The sequence below is a fragment of the Odocoileus virginianus genome, chromosome 9 (genome assembly GCF_023699985.2).
Source record: "Odocoileus virginianus isolate 20LAN1187 ecotype Illinois chromosome 9, Ovbor_1.2, whole genome shotgun sequence".
NCBI lineage: Eukaryota > Metazoa > Chordata > Mammalia > Artiodactyla > Cervidae > Odocoileus > Odocoileus virginianus.
Genome location: NC_069682.1, coordinates 68992776 through 69001703, shown reverse-complemented (window position 1 = coordinate 69001703; position 8928 = coordinate 68992776). Strand labels below are relative to the sequence as shown.

The following is an 8928-nucleotide window of genomic DNA, read 5'->3' as shown; positions in this document are numbered from 1 at the left end:
ACAACTGAGCCCCAAGCCCTTTCTCCTTCTGAGAGTCCAGGAGAACAAGCTGGCCTTAAATTTGAACTGAACTGAGAAGTAAGAAATGAAGTCTTCATGTGCAGTTGTGTGCCTCCCAGGTTTCTGTGTAGCTTGGGGTGACTACTAAGATGATGATGCTATAATGGGTTTGCTTCCTATACCTGTCTCTGGACAGGGAAAAGGGAGGTGCCCCCTCCTCTGCAGAACAGTGAGAAGGATCACCATTTCCAGGGACTCTGCTAGTTAAGTTTTTTTTTTCCATTTATTTTTATTAGTTGGAGGCTAATTACTTTACAATATTGTAGTGGGTTTTGTCATACATTGACATGAATCAGCCATGGATTTACATGTATTCCCCATCCCAGTCCCCCCTCCCACCTCCCTCTCCATCCGATCCCTCTGGGTCTTCCCTGTGCACCAGCCCCTAGCACTTGTCTCATGCATCCAACGTAGGCTGGTGATCTGTTTCACCCTTGATAGTATACTTATTTCAATGCTGTTCTCTCGAAACATCCCACCCTCGCCTTCTCCCACAGAGTCCAAAAGTCTGTTCTGTACATCTGTGTCTCTTTTTCTGTTTTGCACATACGGTCATCGTTACCATCTTTCTAAATTCCATATATATGTGTTAGTATACTTTGGTTAAGTTTTGTAGTTGCAAACAACAGACTCCACTTCAGTCAGTTTAACTTTTAATATTCATTTATTGAAATATAAGCCACAATGTTTGAAGCTACAGAAAGGAAAATCACAGCATCACTGTGGGGTCAAGAGGCTTCTTTATCCCAAACACTTCTCTCATTACTGACAATGAGAACTGAATGCTGGAAATTCCTGGCCACCCAGAAGGAGAGCAGTGATTGAAGGTGAGGATGCCGTGAGGATGGAGGTAAAAACAAAAATCCTGTGTTACACCACAGCCTTGTACTTAATCTGGTCATGAGGAATGCGCTCTTACATTCCTTCCTTCTTTCCTCAAATAATTACAAACTGTCTCATTGGTGTCAGGAACTGTGTGAAGTGCTAGGGGCACACGGGAGACATCCTCTCATGGTCCTGAGAGCCAGCTGGATGAGACTTAGATGTGTGACCAATAGCGGAAAGGAAATAGGCAGGTTCTGCTGAGGAGGGTAGGAGAGAGAAGTACTGTGAGAAGACTGAACTGTTTCGGAAGCAGCCACAGCCCAGCCCTGCAGGGGTCATCCTTGGCCGTCAGAGTTTCAGGGACCACTCTTCGCATGCCCTCTGCAAAAAGAAAGGGACTTATTGAGTGACATCATTGTGGCCCCAGACCTGGACACCGGTCATCTTGACAGAGCCTAGACTTTCCAAAAAATATGGAACTGTAGTGCTCATGACCCAAATGACCTACAAGAAGGAAGTGAGTTTTCCAAGCCTACGTGAGGCACTCAGGAGCACCACAGACCTGTCCTGGAGGGTGACTGAATCATTGTTCCCAACTGAGAAAGAGGAGCATGTGATCAGGCTGAGAGGACCACAGAGAGGCATCAGGGGTTGACCTGCCATTCTCTCCCTGGAGAACTCGCTCAGTGTGGGTTTCAGAGGACACTGCACCTCTCCTCCTGGCAGCAGTGAGGAGGAGGACACTGTGCAGGGTGAATGGTGTGTGGCCCCCTGAGCCCCACCTCTCTGTCCAGCTCTTCCCCTGCTCCGGTGCCCTGCCCCCTGTTTTATCCCTGGGACTCTTCCAGTGTGCAGCAGGTCTTCATGCAGTCGGGACAGCAGGACTTTAAGCAGTCCTCTATCGTGTTGAAGTTGTTTTTGCTCCCTTCACAGCCACTATAAACAAACGGCTCGCAGCACCCGGTCTTGGCACTGTGGAAGTACCTGGCTGTCTTGTTCTTGCAGGAACCAGCTAACTTAGGCTCCAGGCAGAAGGCAGGCTGAGAATCTGCTGGAATGAGAGGGGCAATGGCTCCGTTATAAGGATGGTCATCACTGCTCTGTAGAAGGCCAACAACTAGAACCTCCAATTTGTTTGGAATGGAGAATGTTAGGGTTGTGGGGGATGGTCAAATTGAAATGCGCATTTGAAAACCTCCTTTCCTTTCTGGGACAGAATTATGAAGGTGGCTAAGCATGATATGTTATAGTAATCATGTACAAATGTATATCTCCTCATGAAGTATTTTAAGAAAAATTGGTACAATGCCTTTGAATAGCCTTAAAACTTCTGAAAGACTTCCGAGGTGGTTCAGTGGTTAAGAATTCGCCTTCTAACGAAGGATTCATATCTTCAATCCCTTATAAAGAAATTAAAGTCCCAAATGCTGTAGGTACGGAGTCAACAGGCCATAACTACTGAGTCTGGGACCCACAAATAAGAACCAACCCACACAGACAAATACATAATTTATGTATTTGTATTTATGCTAAATTTATGCTAAAAAAGAAAAAAAACCACCACAACAAAAAGAGGACATAGGTAAAAATTAATCCCTATATGTCAATAATTAATGGGCCTGGATAACAGAGTTTTATAAGATTATTAATCTTCTCTCTACTTAAGTGTGTGATAAAAACTTTTCACCATTAATAACAATGGTGAAGGAATCATGCTATAATGGGAAAAGGCACGAAGAAAACGTAACACTGTGTTTACTTCGGTTACCTCACAGGGATTCTATAAAATGAATATTGATACTAATGATATTGTGATTCTATGAAGAAATATATATATTTCTTTTTTCACCATTTTCCTGACACTGTTTCTAAAAATCTTGGTATTTCTTATATGATGAGAACAGTAAAGGTGTCTTTTGGTATGTGAAGTTGGTGAGTTTGGAAATACTCTCATAAGCCCCATAATGGGCTCTGATATTGCACCAGAAAGGACTGCCTACAGGAGGGTGAAAACTTTCATTCCCACCCTTCCACACGGTCTTTCTTCCACAATCTCCTTGCCTTCCCTCAACCTCAAGGAGTTTAATGAAACTGTCTGTTGAACAATCCCCAATGGCTAATGATTTAATGCATCATGACTAGGTAATGAAGCCTCCATAGAAACCTCAACAGAGCAAGACATTCATGTTATTCGAGAGACCTGGGATCCACCCAGGGAACGTGGATACGGATACACACACGGATACACACCCCATGTAGACCACTGCAGCAGCCTGCTCACTGGGGCGCTGTCTCTGCTCCTTGCCCCCTAGAGGACACTCTGTGCACTGCAGCCTCAGGGATTCTGTTATTATTCATTCAGTCCTGTCCCACGGCTCCCTGGAGGCCAATTCCTCAGTAAGTCCCCTTTTCTCTGATAGTGAAATTCGGATTCTTAAAAGAGTCCTGCAGGGCTCCTCGCGATCTGCTCCCATGACCTCTATGCCTCATCCGTTTCCACTTCTTTCCCCTCACCTAAACCAACTCAGCTCCAGCCACCCTGGTCCTGGCTCCTGCTCAAACACAGCATTATTTATTATTAACGAGGAACCAGGCACATTACTTCTGCAGTTCTGCTCCGTACCTCCTTATCACAGAGGGTTTCCCTGACCCTTTAGAGAAAAAACACAGCATCCTTTCTCTGCTTCACTCTCTACCTTCAAGAAACTGATAGCCTACCGTAAGATTTCACCCTTTGCTATTTTTAAGTCTCCCTCATAGAAGGCAGTTTATTTTGCCATATGTTTTTGACAGCTGTGTCCCCAAGAACACTGCTTTGTAGGGACTTCCTAACTCGTATTTTCATTCTCTCCACAAGTGCAAGGTCATCAAATAGAATGGGTATAATTGAATTCCTTTTAGTACAAAATCACCTTGATGATGGGGCACATCAACACAAGGTCAAGCTCCCTCTAACATTCAATCTGCTGAGAGGATAATAAAATAATGTGTCCTGGTGATTTTTAACCCCGAAACCTCTGAACCTAAATACTTATGGATATTTATGGAAGTTTTCAATAAATAACCATATTGACTGAATTAGCCACTATTGCTGATTAATCATAAGTTTACAGCCTACACCTGAGGGTTCCTGGGTTGCTTTCCCTGAGTGCTCTCATGACCTAGCAAAGAAAGTAAATGCCAAGAGTTTCAGGAGACCTGGGCAATGAACCAGGACAAGGGTCAAATATGGATCAAATATGAATAATAAACTCATAGTCAAAAGAGAACAAGGGAAAGGGTCTGGAGACGATTCATATTGTCTCAGCCTTGATCCCATGAGCCAAACCATGCAAGCACTATGTTTCTTGAGCTCCTACAGTTGCTGCTCAGTGGTCCCAGGTCTTTCTGATTATTCTAATAATAAAGGAATAATCATTATTTGACACCTCAATGTGTTTTCTTGCTCAAAGGAAGTCAAAGGATAACGTTCTTTAGATTAACACATTGGTGGATAATGGACAAAACTGGTCATGAAATACGAATAAATTCTTTATATTCATGACTGGGAATCTGTTCAGAGAACCCATGTAACATGTTTCCTCTGTTCAGATGAGGAATGCAGATGACTTACCCCAGGACACAGAGCATGTGGGTGGTAGGGTCAGGACAAGTAACTATGATGTCACAACCCATCTGCTACAACACCTGATTCTACCAGGAATTCTAAAAATATAGTTTACTGATAAGGGTTTCCAGCTTCCCAGGTGACTCAGATGGTAGAGAACCTGCCTGCAATGCAGGAGACCCAGGTTTGATCCTGGGTTGGAAAGATCCCTTGGCAAAGGGCATGGCAACCACTGCAGTATTCAGGCAGAGGAGCCTGTGGCCTTCAGTCCATGTGGCAAAGAGTCGGACATAACTGTACAACTAACACTCCACTTTCACTGTAAGATTTTCTGGATGCAGTGTTCTACTTTAATTACTTCCCTGTCCCCAAATCTCATCTAAGTGCCTAAATCACAGGAGAGAGTGAGCTCGTGTTTACCCTATCACCAAATATGTGGTGTCTCCACCAACATCAACCAGTTCCCCAGACACCCACTGGGCGTCCCCCAGTCAATTGATGTCTGATACGAAATCCGTGCAGTTAGTGCAGGTCCCACCCATTGAAGGATCATGACTGCCCTCACTTTAGTCCCAGCCGCAGGGTCCCAACCAGCTTAGGCTTATGACCAAATGTCTAAAATGTAGAGGTCCAGAAAGTACAAACCTTTATTCTCCTCTTTGAATATATGTGTTGGGAACTCCTGTAGTGTATGGTTTTCAAGTTGCCTTAAGGAAAACATCTCCTCCCCTATGAAAAAGAGAAAATTTCAAGAGTTTCAGGAGGCCTGGTCCATGAAACAGGAAAAGGATCAATCATGGATAAGAAAATAAGGGTCAAAAAAGGACAAGGGAAAAGGCCTGAGACTTTAATAATGTTGTATCAGCCTTGGTCCCACAGCCTACCACACAAGGGCTGTTTCTTGCTTTTCTAGCAGTTGCTCTCCTCCATAGTTCAACATCTTTCAATTAGTTTTAATAATAGAGGAATAATCATTATTTGATAAAGAAATATTTTTACTTGGCCAAAGCAAGAAGGTAGAGAAATTTTTTTCAGATCAACACATCATGGTGGAAAATGGACAGATCTGGCCGTGACATATGAATAAACCGTTTCTATTCAAGACTCGTCATCTGTTCAAATAACTCATGGAACATTTTCCCCCTGTTTAGATCAGGAAACTACAGGTGACTTGCCCCAGCACACAAGCATGCGAGTGGCCTGGTCAGGACAAGATACTGTCATGTCACAACCCATTTGATACATTATTGATTCTGCTAGGAACTCAGAAATACAGATAACTGGTAAGAGTTTCTGGGTGCAGTGTCCTACTTTCACTACTCACTTCTCCCCAAGCCTCACCTGAGCCCTCAAATCACAGAGGACAGTGAGTTTGGGTTTTTCCCTGACACCAAATATGTTGTTTCTCCACCAACACCATCCAGTTCCCAACACCAACCGGGCAGCCCTCTGTCCATTGACTTTTGATCCCATGTCTGTGAAGTTAGTGCCAATGCCACAGGTTGAGGGATCCAGACTGTCCTGACTTCAGATGCCAGCCACGTGGTCTCAAGTCACTTGTGATTCTGACCAACTGACTAAAAGTGAGAGTTTCTATGACCCCACTTCCATGCACAATACCTCGATCGAACCAGTGACCAAACTCAGAAAAATTTCTACTCACTGTTCTCAGATTAATATATAGGGTTAAATCTGAGAAAAAGTGACATGGAGGAGATGTTTAGGGCAAAGTGGGAGTGAAGGTGAGAGGCGCCTCCGTGCCCTGGTGAGCATAGCACCCTCACCTCAGCACAGTTTGTTCCCACCTCATAAGCTCTGTGAGCCAATATTTATGGACTTTTATTGAAGTTTCACTCAATAGGGATATTTATTGAATCCTCGATCAGTAGTAACTGATTTCAGTTTCGGTGCCATCCCCTCTCCCCACAGGTGCAGAAAGTTCAAACCTTCAAGGCATTTTTTGAATGTCTCAGCTGCTTTTCTTATCATCTTGCATGCCTTGCAGATAATTTTGGTACTTATGAAAGAAAAAAATTCAAAAATTTACAGGAGTCTTGGACTGTAAACCAAGATGAGGTTCAAATATGGATAATAAATTGATGCCAAAAGTGGACAAGGGAAGAGGCCTGGAGACTGCTAATATTGTATCAGCTTTGGTTCCATGAGCCAGCCACACAAGGGCTGTGTTTCATGCATTCCTTGCAGTTGCTCTACTAAGTGGTCCCAGGTCTTTCTAATTAATTTTTATTGGACAAGGATAATCATTGCAATGCACAAAGGTTCTTTCTCATTCCAAGCAAGTAGATAGAGAAATCTTTTCAAATGAACATATCCTGGTGGAAATTGACCAAAATTGGCCATGAAATGTGAATAAACTCTTTATATCTGTGGCTGGCAGTATGTTCAAAGAAATCAAGTGGCACATATCTGCTGTTCAGAAGAGGAAGCTGTAGATGACTTGCCACAGGACACATGACATGTGGGTGGCAGGGTCAGGACAAGATACTTCCCTGTTACAACCCATTTGTTACACTATCCTGTTCTGCCAGTAACTCTGAAAATACAAATAACTGCTGAGAGCTTCTGGGTTCAGTGTCCCACGTTCATTACTCACCTGTTCCCAGGACTCACCTGAGATCCCAAAGCACAGGGAGAGTGAGTCTACATTTCCCTGACACCAAATATGTGGCATCTCTAGAAACAATATCCAATTCCCCAAACACCCACTAAGTGTCCAACAAGTCAATTTACTTCTGACATGACATTGAGGGAGTTGGTACCGACTCTGCAAGTTGAAGGCTAAATCTGTCCTCAGTTCAGATGCCAGCCATGTTGTCCTGAGTCATTCATGATTTGACAAAGTGGCTAAAACTGGGAAGTTCCAGTTATTGAACCTCCATGTTCAATAACTCAATAGATCTGATGACCAACTCAGGATAACCGCTTACATGCTGATCTCACATTGTTATTGTTAAGGATAAATCTAAGGACAGTGGAGTAAGTGAGATGTGCAGGGCAAAGTGGAAATGGATGTATGGGGAGCCTTCAAGCCCTAAAGAGCACAGGGCCCTCATATCACCATCACGTGTTACCACCCCAAAATCTCTCAGAATGCCTGTATCTATGGATTTTTATTGCAGCTTCACTAAACAGACATATTGATTGAATCATTGTCCAGTGGTGGCTGTTCTCAGTATCAGTGCCCTCTTTTCTCCCAAGAGATTCAGAAAATTCAAACCTATAATCACATCGTCAATGACTTCTTTAATCACAGACGATACTACAAGCTTCTCAGGTCCCCTTGTAAGGCTTGTCTCCAGACCTGTGAAAGAAAGTAAATTCCAAGATTTTCCAGAGATGTGGGATGTGAACTAAGACAAGGATCAAATATGGATCATAAAATAGTAGTCAACAGCGGACAAGGGAGGAGACACATATGAATAATAAAATAATAGTCAAAAGGGGACAAGGGGAAGGGCCTGGAGACTTCACTAACATTGCATCAACCTTGGTCCAAGGAGCCAATCCACACAGGGCTGTGATTCATTCTTTCCCTGCAGTGGCTCTGCTCATTCATCCCAGGTGTTTCTGGTTATTTTTTATAATAGAAGAATAAAAATTATTTGATACCTAAATATTCTTTCTTGCCAAAAACAAGTAGGTAGAGAAATTGTTTTCAGATTAACACATCTTGTTGGAAAATGCACTAAATTCACCATGATATCTGATTCATCTCCCTTATATATATATATATGACTGGTAATCTGTTCAAAAGCCCATGCAACATTATCTCCTGTTCCAATGAGAAAAATGCAGATGACCCGCCCCAAGCATGTGGGTGGTAGGGCCAGGACAAGATACTAGCATGTTACAACTCATCTGATACACTCCCTGATTCTCCCAGGAACTCTGAAAATACAGATGATTGAGAACAGTTTCTGGTTGCAATATGCACTTTCATTTCTCCCTTTTTCTGGAGCATCACCTGAGCCCCAAATCACAGGGGACAGTGAGTCTAGGTGTGTCTAGGTTTCCCTGACAGCAAATATGTGGTGTCTCTACCAACAGCAACCAATTCCCCAAACACCTACTGGGTGTCCAACAAGTCCATTTACTTCTGATTCCAATCCATGGAGTTACTGCAGATTCTGTAGGTTGGGGGCACAAGACTGTCCTTAGTTTAGATGCCAGCCATGAGGTCCAGAGTCACTCATGCTTGTGACTAAATGGCTAAAAACAGGGCACCCGTGACCCCACCTTCACATTCAACAATTCAATAAAACCAGAGGCTGAACCTAGGAAAATCCTTACTTACTGTTCTCAGAAAAATATACAAAATAGAGCTCAAGACAGCAAAGGGAGGAGATGCGTAGGGCAGAGGGGGAGGGAGGTGTGCCCAGCCCCCAGGCACTAGTGGGCACAGCACTGTCACACCA

The 8928-nt window shown here is 43.5% G+C and overlaps 1 long non-coding RNA gene across 3 annotated transcripts; it reads right to left on the bottom strand.

The window, feature by feature from the left end:
* Positions 1-724: 724 nt before the first annotated feature.
* On the bottom strand, positions 725-4533 carry LOC110149145 (uncharacterized). 3 transcript variants are annotated; one of them, XR_002317366.2, is made up of 3 exons: positions 4499-4533; positions 1870-1936; positions 725-1266 (listed from the first exon to the last, which is right to left on the bottom strand). It is a non-coding gene; the product is annotated as an uncharacterized lncRNA (long non-coding RNA). The 3 variants fall into 3 exon arrangements; XR_002317368.2 differs by having other exon boundaries at positions 725-1142; XR_002317367.2 differs by having other exon boundaries at positions 1870-1933.
* Between the last annotated feature and the right edge of the window lie 4395 nt (positions 4534-8928).